The sequence below is a fragment of the Ambystoma mexicanum genome, chromosome 12 (genome assembly GCF_040938575.1).
Source record: "Ambystoma mexicanum isolate Mex_15411 chromosome 12, UKY_AmexF1_1, whole genome shotgun sequence".
NCBI classification, from domain to species: domain Eukaryota; kingdom Metazoa; phylum Chordata; class Amphibia; order Caudata; family Ambystomatidae; genus Ambystoma; species Ambystoma mexicanum.
This window is the reverse complement of record NC_090936.1, coordinates 572,928,842-572,950,667: the sequence shown is the minus strand read 5'-3', so window position 1 is coordinate 572,950,667 and position 21,826 is coordinate 572,928,842. Positions and strand designations below refer to the sequence as shown.

Sequence of the window (21,826 nt, the reverse complement as noted above, 5' to 3'; positions counted from 1 at the left end):
TTCTTTTGTTTTGTAACTGGGATTACACTGTTTCCCAACTCCCTACCACCCATTCCCCACTGCTTTGCCTCATCACATCCAATGGGATCACTGTCCAGAATCTTCCTTTGTCCCACATTCTCCTGCACAGGCAGGATGACACAACATCCAAGGACCTGCATAGCCATCTGTGGAAAGGCATGGCTCCCAAAAAGTGTGACACTTCACTTACCACTGCAGAAACATATGTTGCTTTTTAAAAAATCATTGCAATTTTCAACCACTTCTGTTCACATACTTTATTTCTGAAACAATTTACATTGGTAGTGGATTCAATGCCTTTTCGTGCCTGTTGGGGGTGGAGGGGTTGTTTGGATGTCACTGCACTTTTCTTTCTTCTGTTCATGCTCTTCTAGGCTCAATGCTTTGCAGATACATTTGTGCAGGTCCAAGTTATTATTTTCTTTTGAAATAAATTAACACTTCGTACTAATGCAAGAATTCACATTTTTTGGTTCACGAGTGCCACATAATGCCCACAGCGCCTCAAAGCCGACATGTTGTATGTGCGCTTTACAAATGAAATAAATAAATAATAATAATGTTCCTCCAGTATAATTTTAACGAGGAGCCTACACTGGTCTATACTAAATTTAATCCATAGGAAAACATCAGATGAAACCACAAGTGGAGGTCAGGAAATGGGCTGGATTGCTCATGTTGGTGGCTGGTGTGCATGGGGCCATCCTGAGGCGTATGGTGCCCTACGCATCACCTACATTGGCACCAATGCATACCATCCAGCCAGGTGGCACCACTCTCACCCAGAACACCATGTGTGGGGTCTCGCAACGATTTCTTTTCCCCACAAGCTTTATTGTTCTTCAACATTCAGATGTTCACAGAAAACAAAATCGCCTTCACCTGCCAATTCCTTCATAATCATGGCTGTTGGTCACTGTGCAAAAGGCATCTTCCAATCCGCCTCCCGCACTATTGCAGAAGGTGCAAAATGTGTATATAACTAGCTCCCCTCTTCTGGTATGTCCAATTCAATCCTCTACCCCAAAGCAGCCTGATTTTTTCCCCAAAACCTATTGTAGATCTTCTCCCTGATGCAGGACAGCATTGACTAATTCTAACAGAGTCCCCGGCCCAACCCCAAAATCTGTTTGTTGCATTCAATATAATTAGTAGCCTTGTGATTATTCTGGGCCTTGTGTGTGCTTCCTGGGTGCTGCTGGTATATACCAGCACTGCCACAGAACTGCAGCAGCGTAGGCTGCTCACCGTCCCTGTGTTCAATAGCTGAGCATCTCCTGGTGTGTGAGGCTGAACAGGTGGTAGGTATCCTTATAGTCAGGAGTGAGACATTCATTTTGGTGGGTGTTTTCTGCGTTTCTTTTTACTTATAGGGTGGGCAAATGTCTGCTAGGACCAAGAGTGTGACCACACCATTTTACACAACAGCAAAACGTGCTACCAGTAGGTTTTAACCTACAATCCTTACTCACCTGCATCACAACCAGTGACCAGGGGCGAAAGGCTAACTGCCCTAAACAGTTGATAAACCACCCACTCCCATGAACACGTTTTTGTATAACTGTCCGGCATTGCATTCCCCCGCTTGAGCACCTGACCCAGAAGCATCTATGTGGTGTCAGCAAATGTGTACTCCTTCAAGTGCTGGGAAGCTGTCCATCCACTTCAGGGAGGTAGACCACCTGTACTCTTGAAGTTGGAAGGGAGGGGTCCAAGCAGTCTTTTTTGATGGATGTCCTGCAAGATAAAAAGAGAGTGAGTCAGGGTTGTCGCATTCTACCCACTACCGTTGAAATATAGTGCTTCAGGTTTCCCGTGGCCACCCCTGCTGTGTCGTGATAGGAGGTCTGCATGTTGTGCAGTGTTGCGTCTTCTGCTTGTCCGAAGATCTTCATATGTGTCCTTTTGTGAATAGACATGGGGGAGCACAGTTATTCCTCTTTCTGACGCCTCTTTGTTCAGAATGCTAGCTAAAGAGGACCTGGTGTCCCTTTGTATGAATTCTAAATGGATGCTTAGTCACAGTGCTGGCTCCTTTATTAGGGCGGGAACGTGCCACCACCATGCTTTGTGTACTTCTCTCACCGCCCAAAGCACTTCGTCAGGCAGCACAGACCACCAAGGTGCTTTATTTGCATGGGGGACTGTACTTCCTGCCGCTGGGCAGGGGCGCGTTCTCCACTATGTTTTTTAAAAATGTGAATGTTCAGTCTGTATTCCTTTGGAGTCCAGTAATGAGAGGCTAGTGGGGCACAGGAAGTCTGGCCCCACCACCTCTCATTGTGCTAATGGAGTATGCAGTGACTGACAGGAGAGGAGCCCTCGTCTTTCAGTCAGTGTGCTCTGTGGAGAGGGGTCGGCCTTCCGGTCGTGTCTTGTGTGTGTGATGAGGGTGCGAGAAGGTAGGTGACGTTTTTGTTAATGTGTTTGTATATGTGTGTGCATCCAAGGGAGGGGGTGCTATCTGAGCGCTGCTGTATGAATGTACCAGCATGTGTCTGTTTGTTTTTATATATGCGTGCATGCAAGCAGAGGTCTGGTTGCTTTATGAATGTGTGGGTGAATGAAAGTGTATGTATGAGCACGTGTGCTGAATGACTGTTTTCTACATAGGGCGGTGGCCTCCATTTTTCAGGGATGCCTATTTTTACTGGGCATAAAGGGTAAAGCAAACATGATAAGTGTTGTTACATGGCTAGACTGGTATACATTGTTGCAGCCAGTCTGGATATATTTTCTTAGTGTGGCAAAGCATTTTTTACTGGCAAAGACAACGGGAGTAAGTTCATATGTGGTAATACTGCCATATATTGGAGCAGCCTGCATGAAAATATTTTTATACTAGCATATATTATTGGCAAAGTCATGAAAATGCATTGGAAAAAGCTCCTAATCACTTGCATCTATTGGAAGTTTTCCTAAGATGCCATTAAAAAAGGATTGCAAACTGTATCGTGTTTTGCGCAATTATTTACAGAAAGTATGCTGTAATATGCTCCATTATAACCAACATTTTTAACATTTGTCTCAGGGAGAGAACAGCCCCCCTGTCCTTTCTCGGGTCAAGTTTCCTCACTATTCTCATTCGCTCTTGCATATTAGAGACAGTAACCCCCTTCCAATTAAAGAATTCACCAGCCATCACTGCTTCGGGGACATTTTTCCATCAGACTCATAGGTCAGGCTCCCTACTGAATTGAGTGGACGAGCGCTTTTTGACAGCCCAACACGAAAGCTATTTAGAAGCGTAGGAGAATGTGTGCTTGCAACTGGTTTCCACCAACTAAGATGTTTGCTGGCGTCAAAGTCAGTCCCTTCACATAGTTTGAGGGAAGGAGACTTTATCACCATGTCCCTCTTCCTCACACCAATGCTAACTTCTAAGAGCTGTCCAACCTCCAAGCCAGGAACTCTTTCCCCAACTCTTTTTATTTTTCATACAGCGCTTGCTTGGTCCTGGGAGGTGTAAAGGCCAAATGCCACTCACAATCCGCCTGTTTGTTTTCATTTCCTACCAGACAGTGAGTCCTGAGGAGGCTTAGCGGGCTGGTTTCTGGTTTTGTTTAGCCCTCGCTGCTGAGCTTTGAGGGCTTGTTGCTGTGATCCTGAAGACCCTGCTGGGCTTGGACCACGGTAGAGGTCACCCCACCAGACCACCCAAGTGAGCAGTTGGTCTCCTGGGCGAGGATCTGAACCAGAGTATGGAAGGTAACTGGGTAATGCTGGGGGAGCCTTACCTGGCCTGCTGAACACACTGCAGGGCACTATGGGTGGGAGTCAAGGACAGGAGACATCCATGGATTGTGGGATGGGTGTCTTGCACTGGCTTTGTTCCTCCCCTATACCACCCAACACAAAGAATAGCCCTTGGGTTAATGTGATGGTGGGGTTGAGCCAATGCTTGGACCCAAATGATTGGAGGAAGCACAACTGGTGTTAAGAGGCATGTTTATGCTAGGAAGGGGGTTGGGGGGGGGGATGTTTACCGAATCAGTGAGGTCTTGTCTTTCGCTGATGCTTGGCTCTTGGCGAGCTGGAGACGGACTGGCAGGGTTGGATGCTGCTTTTAAGGCCTCCTCCCCACCCCCTTTACTAAAATGCTCTGTGTGTGACTGGTGATGAAGACAGGCAGAGTACAGAAGTGTGCTAGGACGCCTCACATACTGTAGGTGTTACCTACATGGAGCATTTGTTCTGACTGGTGGCTGTAGTGCAAATGTGCAATATGGGACCATTCATCTGGCATGTGATATTCCTCAAAAGCAAGTATGAGGCTGAGGCAGAAGGGCATGAAGGGAATACTGTGATTACTTGCTGGCAAGCTTCTTTACTACTAGTCCTACTCTTCCTCATCATAGAATTTAAGCACCCCCTCTCCCACTCTGGAAGTGGTTAATGCTGGCAATGTTAACTGGGGCATTGTGGCACAATAGGGGCCACTCTCTATGGAAGGGCAGGGTGAAATTGTGAAAACAAATTATAAAGGGTACCTGCCATGTAAACAGTTCATATCTGCAGTATTCACTTTATTTTATTGTAAAACTTCAGTTTTATACAAAATTATATTAAACTTTTGTTACAATTTCCATTCAGTCAATAATTCATTATGACTATTAATTCTTCAGTTTTTTGCATTTTTTACTATGTGTCCGTTTGAATCGTTTTCACTGGTTCTTCTTTCAGCAACATGTCCAGATAGTCTACTACCACGCAGACTAATTTTACATTTTGGCCCTTTAAAAGGTGTTTCCACCACCCTTCAGTGTCGTTGTTCAAGGGAGAAAATCTATCTATTTATCTGCAGTATTCACTTCTCACCACCAGAGTGAGCATAATAGAATAACACCTTTTCCTAATTGAGACAGACCATGACCGCTGCCATTGTTTCTTCTCACCAAGAGCATGACCCTCTGAAAGTCAATTTATTTTGAAGTCAGTTGCTAAATGAACCGTCTAGTCATGCATTACCCATTCATTCATTAGATGGTACACTGTAGCCCACAGTTTTTACTTATCCATGGAAGCAGACACTATGGGGAGGGAGGATAGCTCAGGGGCAGCGCGCTCCTCTTGGCAGCAAGTCAACGTAGCGCAACACAGGTCCGAATCTTGATCCTGCGCTTAAAAACCACTCACTTGTATTAAGCGAGTTATTAACGATCGATTATAATTATCACAGCTGTTGAGCAATCAATTCCGAATATATTCGTTAAAAAAGGAGAAGAAATAAGCGCCACCTACTTGCTGGGGTTATCTGTCGCTATGACTGCTGTGTCATCTAAAACCAGAGAAAATCTCCCAGCACCGTGTAGCCCACTCCAACAACCTAGCCTGATCCAAGGATGCAGATATAGGGCCTCGTTTAGAGTGTGGGGGGAAAGCCAGAGCAAATGGATCTGCCATCTATCTGCTAATTATGAATGGGGCCAAACCAAGCATTGTAACATAATCCACCTATCACCGTGAAAAGTGGCATAAATGACCAGCCAGCATATCCTCCAGCATATCTGACGCTAATGGCGCACACCATCCGATAAGAAACTTGCTAACAAACCCGGAAAATGAGTAAAATGGAATAGACCATGACCCGCCTCCCTCAACCATACTAGCAATATGGCTTTACTGGAGGAAACATCTGGCATTAATGGCCTTCCACCTCAATTCAAGGAGACGGCGTAGCAACAAGAGCAGGCTAGATTGTGTATTTGAAGCAGCGGATGCGTTATACTGGGTGACCAGGCAGCATCATGCGGGGCGAGTGGGTCTAATCAATGAGGACATGATTGGACATGTCTGCCTGCCAAAGTGGTGGGTCCCACAGGAAACTCTGCATATTTCGCATGCGGTGCAGATGGGGATCGACCTTACATCACAATCAGCCGCCCCACCCCCCTTCCCAATCATCCCTGTGCACCATAGAAAACATTTGCAGGCCAAGAGAACAGCATTGGGTGAAAACCACTGATGCATGCATTCAGCCTTTTGTGTCAGTGACTCATGTAATTAGATTGCCTCCCTCCCCCAGCGGCATTCGTGTAGACACAACGGCAGGGCATGCACCTATCATCCAAGGGCCTGCCTCCAGATTCTGATTGCAGTGCAGAGTCAAGTACCATCTCGATGAACAGACGATCCTGGTAACGGCAGCTGCCTTGGCTGTGAACCTTGAGCCACAGACAGACATGTCACTTCAATACCACCAACACTGACGGCGAGGAATGTCCTGCACTTCTGTACGAGTGGACCATTCCGCCTGCTTGCACCTTCCAACACAATCTCTCTTAGAAATCAGTGCTCAAACCGATTTGTGGATACCAGAACTTAACACCCCTGGACCAAACGTGTAGGAACCCTGGTTGAATACGTTTTGGGGGGTGGGGGGCTTATGTCCGATTATGGTACCCAGATTTTCAAAATCCAAACCCAGGACAGGGAACCAACATAAAAATAGGATCACAATGTGGCTGTGGCAGCCAACACAAAAATAGGACTACAGACCTTAAAAGCAGGAATCTGCATGGTGCAAGGCTAAAGAGATATCTTTTAGGATGCAGGAGGGTGGAGGTCTGTGTGTGTTTGCAAAACATCTGCGCATGAAAACTGTACCTGCCAGTGCTGTTTCAGTATCGCTCAGTCAGCGCATTCCAGAGAGGACCAGGAAGGTGCACTGCCTGCTATGAAAATACTAGCACCCATACAAGGCTCTAGTAGTGCACAGCAATTCAGACTTACACGTGCCCTACTTTTGTAGTAATTGAGCAACACACAGCTCTTATAAAGTCACCCTGAGGTTTAGCAAACCCCTACAATTTAAATAGGAGGATGGTCTCTAGCCCTACAATTACACCACACAGTGGACACGCAGTACCGTGGCTGCTTCAGTCACGATCTCCAGCATGCCCAGGGATTCAGGAGCGTGACAAATCTTGCTGAGCCAATCTGCACCACAAACTTTACCAAATAGCCACAAGATGGAAGTCTTGAGCAACGATGGCTCCTCTTTCACCAAGTCTGTACTCTTTGCAGGAGAGCACTATATTCTTTAAGCGAAAAACCATCAGGACCAGTGGCCGCGGTTGAATTTCTTTAATATGAGGGGCATACATGAGTGATCAAATGAAGTGCGGGAGCCTGAACAAGTTAGAGAGGTTGTTGGGGGGGGGGGGGGGGAGAGGAGAGTGTCTCCCCAAGAAAATGTTTAACTAACAGGTTAAAATGGTGCATTTTAAAGCAAGCATTCTGTGAAAAATTGTTTGCAATCTGTTTTGTAGGGTAACATGAAAAGTTCCCATAGATCAAAGTAATCAACCGTGCACAGGAGCATTTTCCAATGACTTCATGCCTTTTCCCACAATATGTGCCAGTCTGCAAAACATTTTCATGCTGTTTCCACACGCCAATGCTGCTGGCATCCAGATATGCCAGTATTCCTACATAAGAACATACTCCTGTTTGCTTTGCACATAATGTCAGTAATAATACTGTAAGAAGGCATGTCCATGGTGGCACTGCCAATATTTGAAGTAAGTCCATGTAAGAGTATACTCCTTTTGGCTTTGCCAGTAAAGATTCCATGCTACATGGGACAAATTGAGGGAATTTGTCCCTTCTCCCTAAGGGGGAGCCCACTTTGGAGGCTAGGAAGGTGAGCCCGATCTGCAACTCCCTCCCTAGGGGTTGAGGTAAGTGGGACCTCACCAGGAGAGACTCCCCCTTTGGGGACAAAGACTCTCGTTCCACTGAGGAACTCCCCGATGGCCTCCAGGTGATGGCTTACATGGACTTCCACAATAAACCACACTGTTATTAAACTCATGAAGATAACATGAAGTTATATTATGAACAACAGAAAATTAGAGATATCCCTTTAAATTCAAGTCTCCAATGGACTGCAACGAGAAGGCTGAAAAGGGATGCAAGAGTAACTAGTGAGAGAGGAGGCAGAGAGCCAAGAGAGAGCAAAGACCAGAGAAATGCAGGAAAAGTGCCCTTTGCATAATGAAGCAGAGAAAGGTGTGGCTCTGGGAGAACACAGAGCCGGCGTGCAACAGAGCCACTGCAGCGTGGAAGCGGAAATGCACCGGCATATCAAAGCAGAAGAAAGCCAAGCAAGGCAGTGGAGAAAGAAAGGTGGTGGTGTTACCACGTAATCAAAGTGGTGGGAAGTCTGCCCGTAGAACAGCACAGAGACCATCCAGGGGAGTAAGCAGCTCCCAGTTCGAGTGACAATCCCTGTGATGTCCCAACAACAAGAACGACACATCCAGGAAGGAAAAGAGTGGAGAGCAAGCTGCAGAGCAGCAACACAAAGGAAAGAATCCAAGGGCCTGCAGGTACTGCCGACTTTGCCCCAGATCTCAGAAGGTAAAACAGGGAATGGGAATACCAGCAAACCAAGCAGGACTCATTATACTTTAAGTGAAACTCATCCCAGTATTAATTGGAAAACTATTGGAAATAATTCTCCACCATGCCCTCCCCCACCTGCCTAATCCCACTCCCTATTCCCTCTCCCCTTCAGTCAATTGCTCTTGTCACTGTTTTATCAAATGATTCATGATATAATTTTGCTTCATCTGTTACATTGTTGATGTTATTATGTATAATGTTGTTCTACTGTACAGCACCTTGGTGTAAAGCGCTCTATAATTCAATAAATCAAATCGAAAAAGAACTGTCTGAATGAGATGAGAAGAAATACTAAAACCATAAAGTGGGAAGGAAATAAAGTTGGAGACTTATCACTTTGGGAAAAAGGGAAGGCCCACCCATATCTCAAAGAGAAGAAAGACCGCAGAAAAGAGACATTTGGGGAGAACAAACCCGTGAAGCCAGGAGGCCTAAACTCATATATGTAACTGCACCCTGGAAACAGAGGAATTGTAATTGCAGCTGCTATAAAAGGGAGGAGAAGAGTGTAACAGATTCAGGAACCCTACACTAGAGAGAAAAGGAACCTAAATACACTTAAACAGACAAGGAAGAATAAGTACCAGTCCCTTAAAAGAACTGCTAAACTTGATACAGTGGATGACAGACTATTTGCATATGGTCTACTGAAAGAGGAGTGAGGAGAGACTTGTGATAAAACACAAGCACCAAGAGAAGGGAGTCATTCTTCTGACCATAGTTAGTTATAATAGTGGCAAAGTCAGATAGCTTAAATTGGAACAGAGGACAGATTTGTTTTTGGGCATTCATCCTGACTGACAACCACTTTAGTTAGAAAGAACACCCATAGTCATAGGGAAAAATAGGCCTTATGTCACTTTAAATAAACTTCACAGTAAGAACATTCCTATACCGCCTCCTTCCGATCCTCCACATATAGTAAGAACACCTGCCCAGACTGGCTGCACCAACGTATGCTAGTCTAGCCACCTAATAACACTTATGTTTGCTTTCAAATGGATTCCCAGCAATAAATGCCATGTCACAATAAGAATATAGGGCCAGACGAACTGCACCAAAGTAGGCCAGTCTAGCCACCTACTAACACCCATTATGTTTGTTTTACCTTTGATGCCCATCAGAAAATGCCATTCTACAGTAAGAAAGTATATCAAGACTGACCCCACCAATGTAGCCCAATCTTGCCATGCAGTAACACTCATGATTGCTTTACCCCAGATTCCAAGTTTAAAAAAATGCCATACCACACTAATAATACATGAGCAGACTAGTGTCATCAATGTTGGCCAGACTAGCCATGTAATAACACTAATCCACTAATCATGATTTGTTTTACCAATGCCATGCCACAGTAAAAAATAAATTAAAAAACAATATATGACTGCTGCACAATAACTCCCCCACTCCTTTCCATCACCACAATCAGACTGTTCAGGACAGCAAAAAGGGGATAGTCGCAGCAAGTCCAGAATATCTGGTCACCCTGTGCCTCACAAATGTTTCCTGGTCCAATGAGGCTACCGCTCTAGAAATGTCTTAAATTGGCACATGCTAGGCCTCCCCCAGGATGTGCCTTTCCCGTTGATAGATCTTCCCTGGATAATTCTTGGCACTGGAACATCAGATAAGGAGTAGGCTATAGAAACGTTCAGTCTGTTCCATCAACTGATGGTAACAATAGAAGCCTTGCTGCCTGGACCCCAGGCCACAAACAGCCTTTCAGTCTTCCTAAAAACTGCAGACCTGTCCAAATATATGGATATCAAAAGTTGTGCTATGTTCCTCCGTCAGGGAGTCTAAATTGGGAAGGAAAGGCAGAAGAATATTCCGAGTTCTTGGAATTTAGATAACCTTGAGAAAGAAACATAGCACACATTGAAAAATGAATGCCTCTGACTGAATTTTAAGACAACACCTAGATCTCCCCAGCCAGCAGTCAGATGTAATTACCAATAAGAAGATTGATTTTAGGGTAATCATTTTGATGTCAATTTTCGCAGTGGGCTCAAAACAGGGGCAGTCCAATGACTTAAAGCACAAGAGGGAAGGCCAAGAGAGACCATTGATGTAGACCATAGGAAAGGCCAACGAAAAAAACTTGAGAATGTAAAGAATGAGACCGTCCCCATCTGTCCCTAAAGGCAATCTCTAAAGGCACAGAATCTGCATATTGGGCGCTAAGTGTGGAAATGGACAGACTCAAATCAAAGCCCTCCTGCAGAGAGAGCATAATAGCCAGGAACGGACACTGAACTGCCTGTTGGAAATCCTTCTCAAACTTGAGAACAAAAGCCCACCTGTGCCCATCACAAGACTTCAAGGTAGCTGGCCATTTGAAGTTCTGCACTGCTAATGCAAGCTGTGAAGTTAACCCTCAAGCTCAGCCTTTCAATCTCTGTGCCCTCCACCTGGGGATGTGACAACTTAAACTTCCAGGCACATCTTGAAAAGAAACCATGAAGTGGAAAGGGGAAAACATGGGGCTACCGCTAACTCTACCAACAGGATCTACCGGTATCAGGTAATAATATCACCACATATATGGTCGCCGTAAATAATATCACCGGGAAAATGTTGTGGCGATATTATTGTTCCATGCAATAATGTCGCCACAAAAGACGACCATTTTTCGGCGATATTTTTGTATGGCGATATTTTTGTGGCGACATTATTACATGGAACCGATCTACCTCCAATGGCGAGTCCCTTAACTTGCTCACACTGAGAAACAAGGGCAGGGAAAGCATAGAACAACCCTGTTGGGCAAGGATTTTCCAAAGTATCTACCCCACTGTCCCCCGATGTTGGAGCTTTGGTAAGCTGCATGTTTTGGAGGGGCAAACCGGTCCATCATCACAAAACCCAACTGGGAGCAGATTAGCTGGAAAATCTCTGGTCGTAACACCCTTGCAAATGCGGTCACCCCTCACATAAAGCCTCATGACAAGTTGGGCCGTGTGGTAAAAATCAGCAGTAATTCTGTTGCCTCTGCATTACTGCACCGCCCAACGGTGGCAGAGAGCAGGAGGATTCTCCTCCAGCTAAAACCTGGAGCTAAATACACCACCTTTCCACCGGAAAAAGGCAAAATCAGTAGAATTACTGCTGTCGAAATTACTGCTGAAATCCCCAATGAGTCCTGTGGACTCCAATTAATGGGGACTAACACCACATACCACCACTTGTAATCTGGTGGTAATTCCGCCAGACCAAGTGACGGTAACAGTAATTATGTTTGGTGGTATCACGGTGGATTTGCTGCCAAGATACCACCAAACTCATGATGAGGCCCATTGTCTGAACCCTTGATGTGCAGAATCTTCAGCAATCACTGGCTGACCTCTGTCTATGTAAATGACCTTACCTCAAAGGCCAACTGCCCTAGGGCCCGGATCGTGTGCCCCTCCCCCCACCTGTTCACAAAAGACATTGCTGAAGTATTGTCTGTTTTGACTATCACATCTCTGGAACTTGAGGGGCTAGGACGAGAAGAATTGCAAAGCCCTGAAAATGGCTGCCAGCTCCTGTAACGCTCACCTGGTATTCACGGGGACATCACTCAGCCTGTTCTGACCTTTTACGACCTCAAACCCTTCCCTGGAGGCTATTCGACTGGAGACTGGGCCTTGTTTTCTTGGCTAGTGTGCTCTCCGTCCTTTTTTCAGTGCAGGGGCGCGTTGATTGATGCGGGCTCGTTGCTGCCTAGTTACTTCACTGGCAAGAGTCTGACAGGTAAGTATAATGAGTCTTTTGAACAGTTCTCTAACTTCGATCCTTTCCTTCCTTAGATGATGGCCGGCGTCCGGGGATGGCGGCGTGCAGCTGAGAGGAGTAGCGCTGAAAGTGAGTGAGAGCGCGATGCACCCCTCTCGTATTTGTACTGAACTGAGTTCTTTTTCTGTGTCTTTTAGGTGCTGCAACATTTTCAGCATGGTTATGAAGAACAAATGCGGTGAGTAAGTGGGGTATGCGGTGCCTCTAGATGTTTCCACGCTAACCTGGAGTGTCTTTTCCCTCTTGCACATGGATGAGAAATTCCGGAGACAGAGTTCCCCCAGAGCGGCTGGGATTCACGTAAGCGTTTGAAGCTTGTACAGTATTTAAAAATAAGCAAAGATTTGCAGAATACTTACTAATGCCTTTTTTCTGTTCTTTTCCCTTTTCCTTAGGAAGCGGTGTGCAGGGATGGGAATGACACCACCGAAGATGCCCACAGAACAGAAGGAACGATGAATGATGGGCAGAGCGCCGCAAGGTAAGGCTGTTCCTAACGGTATTCTTGTTCTTGCAGGAGCTGAGCGCAGAAGATAGATGCAGGCCTACTGGAGACCAATCCGAACACGGTGAGTGTCACGCTGCAGGTGCAGGAAACACAAAGCATGTTTCTCAGCCTGGGAGTGGCTTAAATAGTCTCTGGGTATCCAGGTGTCTCTGGGCTGAACAACACCCAAAAGATTAGACTGCACATGCAGTTCTGGGAACCGAAATATGTGGGGGTTTCCATCTTGCCCATCAATGCACTACAAGTCCAATCCCCAATGTTATCCTATGGGAGTGAGTGAGTCTGGTGCCACAAGTGCCAAGTCTGACTCCAAGTGGATCTTTGGAGGGATGGAGAGGCCCTTGAGGGCCATGTAGGTGATCGTGGCCTGGCTCCAGCCTGACATCTTGGAGGGCTGGGGACATGAGGGGCAGGAATCATGACAGCACTCCCCCCCCCCCCCCCCAATACCCCTCTCAAGGTAGCTCTTCTGTCTGGTCCTGGTTTGGTTGGATGGTTTTGATGAAATCGTCTAAGCAAGTGAGGTGCATGGATGTACTCACAAGGCTCCCATGTCCTGTTTTGTGGACCATACCCCTTCCACTCTACTAAGTAGTATAATTTGGATCTGACGTACTTTGAATCTAGGATGTCCTTGACTTCGAATTCTGGCTCCCCGGGGACTACTACTGGCTGCGGTGGCGTTGCTACCCGGGTCCCAGGTTGAACAGGTTTAAGGAGAGACACGTGGAACACAGGATGAATCTGCATGTTTGACGGCAAAGCTAGTCTGACCAGCACAGGATTTATCACAGAGGTGACGGTGAATGGACCCAGGTATCTTGGACGGAAAGTTTGGGTTCCTTTAATGGACACGTGTTTAGACGCCAGCCAGACTTTGTCTCCCACTTGGTAGTTGGGGGGCCTTTGCTCTGTGTTGATCAGCAAACATCTTTTGGCGATTCTTAGCTTGAAGTAGGTGTTCAGCTGCCCTTTTAAAGGTTTGAGAAATGGTCGTGTGCAAGGTTTTGACTGCTGGCATTTCCAGGGTTGTAGGAACGTCCAACTCAGAAGTACATGGGTGCCTGCCATACATGGTATAAAAGGGTGTCTGCCCAGTGCTGGTGTGTAGGGAATTATTATAAGCATATTCAGCTATCCATAATAGGTCGAACCAGCTTCCTTCAGCTTGGTGTAACATGCAACGCAGATACTGCTCGAGCGTCTGATTTGTCCTCTCAGTTTGACCATCCGTTTGGGGATGGTGACTGGTGGATAGCCGGATGTCGATCTGGGCCATAGAGCAGCATATGCTCCAGAAGTTAGATACGAATTCAGTACCTCGGTCTGAGACCAAAACTGAAGGAAACCCATGGAGCCGTACGGCGCCTTCAAGAAATACCTTTGCCAGAGTGGAAGCATTTGGGAGCCCCTTAAGAGGAATGAAATGTGCAATTTTTGAAAATAGGTCAACGACCACAAGAATAGTGTTAAACCCTTGACTGGGTGGTAAATCAGTAATAAAATCGAGGGACAACGTGTGCCAGGGTGCTGGTGGGATTTCCAATGGTTGTAATAGCTCAGCCGGTTTCTGCTTGGATGACTTGTTTTGAGCACACACTCCACAAGATAGGATGAATTGGATAATGTCTTTATGCCATGTGGGCCACCAATAATTTCGTTTTACCTTGGCTAGGGTTTTAGCGATTCTGGGGGTGGCCCTCGATCAAGGAATCATGATAACCGGACATGACTTGTTCTCGTAGTTCTTGGTTTGGTAAGAATAAACGATTCCTGAAGTAGGGCAACTGATCTTTTATCATGTAATGTTCTCCTTGTGCACTCCACGCTTGTAATTGCTCTGGACTCATCAGGTTTTGGATTTCTTCATGTAATTCTTTCTGAGTTATGGTTGCTGTGATTTCTAGGAGCTTGTCACTCGGGATGATTGCTATTGGGTGAGGGGTCTGATACCCTTGCTCTTCCACCCCAATACGGGAAAGGGCATTGGCCTTCCCGTTTTTCACCCCTGGTCGAAATGTAATCACTTAGTCATATTCAGCAAAAAAAAGATCCCAACGTAGTTTGTGAGGATTGGGCCTTTGCCGTTTTTAGGTACTGGAGGTTCCGGTGGTCAGTTATTACGGTGATTGTGGGTCTGGCGCCCAAGAGGTAGTGCCGCCATGCCTTAAAGGATGACTTTTGTCTGCAAGTTTTTTGTCTGTGATAGCGTAATTGAGTTCAGGGGGTGTGAATTTACGCACCCAGAAGGCAACAGGGTGTAACTGACCCTTTTCGGGGACCTTTTGTGAGAGGACGGCTCCCATAGCCATGCTTGAGGTGTCCGTTTCCACCAGGTATGGGAGATCAGGGCGAGGGTGGCGTAAGATTGGGGGAGATGTGAATCTTGCTTTGAGCTCCTGAAAAGCCTCCTCAGCTTCATTTGTCCACTGGAACTTTTTGTTGCTTTTCCTTAGTAATGACGTGATGGGATGCACAATTTGCGAAAATCCTGGGATGAACCAGCGGTAGAAGTTTGCAAAACCCAGCATACTTTGAACCCCCTTGAATGAATTTGGGGATGGCTAGTTCAGGATAGCATCTACCTTGTGTACATCCATTCGGGCTGAGAATAAAGCCCAGGAATTCCACCTCGGAGACGTGGAATGAGCACTTTTCAAGCTTGGTGTAGAGCTGGTGTTGACAGTTTCTCCAATACGGATCAGACGTGTTTAACGTGGTCCTGCTTTGATGTGGAATATACTAGGATATCGTCGATGTACACTAGAGCACAGACATCAATCAATTCCCATAGGACATCGTTCATGAAGTATTGAAATGCAGCAGGCGCGTTGCAAAGGCCAAAGGGCATTACTTGATATTCGTACAAGCCGTATTTGGTGCGAAAAGCAGTTTTCCATTCGTCCCCCCGTTTTACATGAACAAGGTGAAATGCCCCCTTCAGGTCTAGTTTTGTGTAGATTTGGGCATCTTTGACTTGATCAAGCAATTCAGGGATCAGTGGCAGGGGGTAGCAGTTTTTTACGGTAATCTGGTTCAGTGCGCGATAGTCGATGCACGTTCTCAAGTCCCCCTCCTTTTTTGGTACGGAGAATAGAGGACTGGCTGCTGGACTTCGAGGGACGGATGAACCCGTTGGCCAGGTATTGGTCAAGATAGGCCTTCAGGTGCTGGTTTTCTGGTTCCGTGAGTGCGTAAATTCGCCCACAAGGGATTTGTGCGCTGGGTATCAGGTTGATTTGGCAATCCTATGGTCTATGCAGTGGCAGGGTATTTTGTTCTTTCTGAAAAACATCTTGAAAGTCCTGGTATTCACTTGATAGGGTGCCGATTGCCACAGTCGCAAGCGTGGAGGTTCTGGTCTCTATTGGTTGTTTCTCTTGGTGATAACATGTGTAGGCGCAAGTCTCGGGAAAGGCCAATTCTTTTGCTTGCCAATCGATTCGAGGATTGTGAGCTACCAACCATGGCATTCCCAAAATCAACCACAACTGTGGTGCCTTAATGAGGTCGAAAACGATAGATTCTTGGTGTCCATCCTGGCACAGAAGGGTTAAAACTGCAGTGCATTGGGATACTGGACCAGAAGCTATTTCTGTGCCGTCTACAGTGGTAACAGTGTCGGTGGTTGATTTAGGGCGTAACAGAAGCCCCATCTTTGCCGCAAGATCCTGGTCGATGTAATTCCCAACGGCTCCAATGTCTATGTACGCTCTTACTGTGTGCATCCGAGATGGTTGTTGGTGATTGATCAAGCCCACAGATAGTGCAAAATGGGAGGTCTGTAGTTCATTTCTTCGCTCGACAAGTGGACCCCTACACTTGCCGGGCTGGGGAGTTTTTCCGATTCCTTGATGGTATCTTCCGTGTCCGTGGCCCCTACCGTCCTCCTCGGTGGCTTCACAGGGCACTCTAAGGAAATTACCTGACCTTCCACAGTACAGTCATAAATGCTGCAGTCTCCTTTTATCCCTTTCCGCTTTAGTCAAGGGGGATCTGACCCCCCCGATTTGCATTGGTTCTCGTGAACCTTCCGTTGTTCGGGCAGTATTGTCCTTTGAACGCACATACACAGGGCGAGGGTCTGGTCTGGTTCGATCTTCGGTCCTGCAACCTATGATCCAGTTGAACAACAAGGTCAATTAATTCTGAGCAGTCTTTCGGGGGGTTCACTACTTGTGCGAGAACATCCTTGAGCTCCCCCCTCAACCCCTGATGAAATAACGTGGTTCTCTTCTCCACTGGCCATTGTGCTTCAACTACGAGTCTATTGAATGTGGCTATGTATGTTAATAGGTCTTGATTCCCTTGGCGTAGGGACAGAAGTTCGCTGTCTAATGCCTGCCCATGAGTACGATGGGCGAACAGCTTTTCCATCTCCTGCTGAAAGCCCCTGAAGTCATGCAGCAAAGGATCGTCTTGGGCCACAAAGGTTACAGACCAGTCCACGGCACTACCACTCAGGTAGGATAGCACAAAAGCGACCCGTGATTGGTCATTCGGAAAGGCCCCTGGCCTACAAAGGAAGTGCAGGCGGCACTGGTTCATGAACATTGCAAACCTCTTGGGATCCCCCGTAAATCATTTGGGCGGGGCCAAGGGAACTGCCCCAGGAAGGGTTATCTGAACGGGATTGGCTGATGGCGCTGGCATCGAGGGTACGCTTCCCGGCAATGGTGCATGCCCTGCTTGTGACTGGAGAAGTTGCCGGCTTAAATCATCAGTGCGTTCTCTGGCTACTATCAGCTCTCTCCTCAGGGTGTTGGTCTCCTGCCTAGTTGCATATACTTCGGAACGTAGCTACCCCAACATGTGGGCTAACTGGTCGGTTTCTGACGTTTCCATGACGCCCAGGTGGATTTTGATGTGATGCTTTGCGTTCTGTAACGCTCACCTGGTATCCACGGGGACGTCACTCAGCCTGTTCTGACCTCTTACGACCTCGAACCCTTCCATGGAGGCTATTTGACTGGAGACTGTGCCTTATTTTCTTGGATAGTGTGCTCTCCATCTGCTTTCAGCGCAGAGGCGCGTTGTTTGATGCGGGCTCGTTGCTGCCTAGTTACTTCACTGGCAAGAGTCTGACAGGTAAGTATAATGAGTCTTTTGAACAGTTCACCAACTTCGATCCTTTCCTTCCTTAGATGATGGCCGGCATCCGGGGATGGTGGCATGCTGCTGAGATGAGTAGCGCTGAAGGTGATTGAGAGCGTGATGCACCCCTTTCGTATTTGTATTGAACCGAGTTCTTTTTCTGTGCATTTTAGGTGCCGCAACGTTTTCAGCGTGGATGCCGGTTATGAAGAACAAATGCGGTGAGTAAGCACTGTATGCAGCGCCTCTAGATGTTTCCACGCTAACCTGGAGTGTCTTTTCCCTCTTGCAGATGGATGATAAGTTCCGGAGACAGACTTTCCCCAGAGCGGCTGGGATTCAGGTAAGCATTTGAAGCTCGTACAGTATTTAAAAATAAGCGAAGATTTGCAGAATGCTTACTAATGCCTTTTTTCTGTTCTTTTCCCTTTTCCTTAGGAAGTGGCGTGCCGGGATGGGAATGAGACCGCCGAAGATGCCCGCAGAACAGAAGGAGCGATGAATGATGGGCAGAAGCGCTGCAAGGTAAGGCTGTTCCTAACGTTTTTTTTGTTCTTGCAGGAGCTGAGCACAGAAGATAGATGCAGGCCTACTGGAGGCCGATCCGAACACGGTGAGTGTCACGCTGCAGGTGCAGAAAATGCAAAGCATGTTTCTCAGCCTGGGCGTGGCTTAAATAGTCTCTGGGTATCCCAGGTGTCTCTGGGCTGAACCACACCCAAAAGACTAGACTGCACATGCAGTTCTGGAAACCGAAATATGTGGGGGCATCCCTCTTGCCCATCAATGCATTACAAGTCCAATCCCCAATGCTATCCTATGGGAGTGAGTCTGGTGCCACAAGCACCAAGTCTGACTCCAAGTGGGTCTTTGGAGGGATGGAGAGGCCCATGTAGGTGATCGTGGCCTGGCTCCAGCCTGACATCTTGGACACGAGGGGCAGGAATCATGAGAGCTCCCTCGAGTTGGAGGACCTGCTTGATTCCATTGGGACACACCTTTTCTGATGCTGCCATATTCCTAACGATGCTCCCCTTCTCAGATCACTGGCATCCATCATAATTATGGTTGAAGAGGGCTCTCGTGAATGCAATCCTCTTTATGGATTTCATTGGGCTAGCCACCACTGAAAGTGGACTATCAGATATGGATTCATGGGGACCTGGTCCTTGAAATCATGTGAGCCCAGTGGTAGTGGCAGTGAGGTGACAGGGCGCATTTGCAGTCTCGCCACGGGTTCTACAAACACATAGGCAGCCAAGTGACCCCTGGACATGAAGCACCTCCCAGGCGGACGACGCCTGAACAGTTACAATCTTTCTTAATTAGGTTGAGGTTTTTCTGCCCGCTCTTCTGGCAGGAGACCCATTTCTTTCATAGGCTGTGGCCTCTCAGTTCACCACTAAAACTCGAGACATCCTGTCCTCTCTCTTGTTCCTCTCTGTATACCTCTCTCGCCCCCCCTCTCCTTCTCCTCCTTCTTTCTCTTCGACTACACCTGGCGATGTTTCTAGGCAAGTCCGATCTATGAAAGTGTCCAAAAAGGTGCTCCCCTGCTCCTACAGAACCATCAAGGACCACATTACAGAAATTGTACAAGGCTGGAGCGAGGGTGTCAATCACTCTTTTGCCATTGGAACTTTACCCTCTCTCCTCAAGCACTCCATTGTGCACCCCCTCCTTAAAAAGCATTCTGCCAATCCTACCTGTCTGGCAAATTATCACCGATCTCCATCACTTTTTCATGGGCAAACTCCTAGAAAAGCTACCCAACTCCCAGCTTACTCTCCACACTAAATCTGTTGGTTGTTGTCAAAGACTGATGCCCCCTCCTCTATTTCCTCCTCACCTGGATCTGAAGGATACTTTCCAAAGTAGAGGTTTCCTTCTTTGTTCTTGTCTTGCTGTCCAAAGCTGCCTTCTTCTTTCCTCTCCGGTTGTGGAGATAAGGCCGAGCTCCCCCAGAGGCCACCTTGTCCAGCTGAGGGACACTTTGGGCACAGGTGGACCCATTGGAGCAGACCCCAACACAGGGAAAAAAGCCATTGGGCTAAACAAAACCTTGTGTTTCTTAGTGATGACTGCCGTCTAGCTTCTCGGAATTTGCAACCACTGAAGTATCCAGTCTTGAATGATGGTCGTATGGCTGCGTGGAAGTTTGTATCCAAAGGAGGAGTTGACTCGCAGGAGACACTCGGGTGTCGGAAGAGTGAAACAATGAGCCAAAGAGGAGCTGGCTTGCAGTAGACACTCCGGTGTCGGAAGAGTTAACAGAGAAGATAGGGTTACTCGTCGTAGCAGGAACCAGATAAGTTGGAAGCACAGAGCGGAAAGGGTAAGAGAGGGAGAGAGCTACCAGTGCTGTGGAAAGAAGGATACAGCCGGCGATACGGTGAGCGGGAGCACGAGCAGAGAAGTCAATGTACCAAAATGGTCAGATGAAGAGGGTTAGCAAAACAGGCAATGCGGTACCAGGAAGGGAAACACTGGGTGAGCGTACCTCACAGAAACAATGGTTGCAACGCTCCAAATAGCATGAGATGGCCATATACATTGAGGCGGTGGCCATCTTGGAAATAGTCTAGACCGCTGCACACACGCGAAAGACGGAGTGCTGGCACAATCAATGGCAGCGCCAGCGTGTCCATAGAGGCCACAGGCGAACAGTGACAGTATAACACCGTCTCATCGAGGCATTCCGTGGTTTGCTGGGGTGCAGTCTGTGAAACCTCTGTATCAATCGGGGTGCATATAGGTTTCGTACTGGTTCAAAAGTCCTTTCAGCTGTAGTGTAGCCCTTTCAATGTACACAGTATTGTAGTGTACCCTTTCTATACCTGGAGTCCACTAGTCGGGAAGCCTCATATTCCTCTGGGTCTGTGTCCTTGGGCACTGTCTGTCTCATGATGTTCTGATTGTAGGGATCAGGTAGGTACTCCTTTAGGAGTGATGTGTGGAACACTGGATGAATCCTCCTCAACTTTGGGGGCAACTTTAACCGGAAAGCCACTGGATTGATACAAGATTCGATAGGATACGGTCCTATGTATCGTGGGGAGAACTTGCTGGCATGTACCCATCGAGGAAGGAATCTAGTAGGGAGCCAGACCTTGGTACCTGCGGTCCAAGGTGGATTGGGTCTTCTCTTCAAGTCAGCATGTCTCTTGTAAATTTCTTTACTGAAGTCCAGATTTTGGCTTGCTTCTTTGTGGGTGTTCTTGATGGTCTCCAGGAGTTGATCCACTGAAGGTATTTTGGAAGGCATTATACTCTTCTCTGGAAGATGTGTAGGGTTGTAGCCAAATGTTTTTTAAAAAAAGGGACTCATTCCTAAGGCTGAGTGTCGGGTGTTATTATAAGCGAACTCTGCCAAGGCTAGCAGGTCCACCCAATCGTCCCGTTTCTGGTTACAAATGCATCTGAGGTATTGTTCAAGATTGGCGTTTAGGCATTCGGTCTGACCATTGCTTTGCGGGTGATACCCAGACGACGAAGCCCTATATACCCCTAAGCCTTTGCATAGTGTAGCCCAAAAGACTGAGGTGAATTGGGAGCCTCTGTCAGAGACTATGGTGAGTGGTATGCCATGCAAACGAATGATGTCTCTTAGCAAAGCATTAGCTGTTTCCGGGGCTGTGGGAAGACTTTTCTTGGGGGAAAAGGGAGCCAATTTGCTGAAGGAATCAATTACAACTATTATCGCAGTCATGTCTTTTGATGGTGGAAGTTCCACAATAAAATCCATGGACACGTGCTGCCAGGGTCCCAAATGAGTCTTGTCTTGTTGTAGCAGTCCCAAGGGTTTTACAGTGGCGTAGGTACTGCTGGCACACACCTGGCAGGGGATTACATAGGTCTTTATGTCCTTGTGGCTCGTTGGCCACCAAACATATCTTGAAACCAATTCAGTGGTGGTGTGGGTACCTTTATGACTGGGTGGGGGAACATCATGACACCATGTTATTACCTTTGTCTGTAGTTCTTTGGTGGGTAGAAACAGAGCATGTTTGTGATAAA

At 47.1% G+C, this 21,826-nt stretch overlaps 1 protein-coding gene across 1 annotated transcript in view; it reads right to left on the bottom strand.

The window, feature by feature from the left end:
- Nucleotides 1–263: 263 nt before the first annotated feature.
- Nucleotides 264–21,826, bottom strand: part of STX3 (syntaxin 3) — a 404,614-nt gene continuing 383,051 nt past the window's right edge. The window contains exon 11 of the mRNA XM_069628894.1: nucleotides 264–1,758. The gene's annotated coding sequence lies outside the window, so the exon portion shown is untranslated. The remainder of the gene's footprint in view (nucleotides 1,759–21,826) is intronic.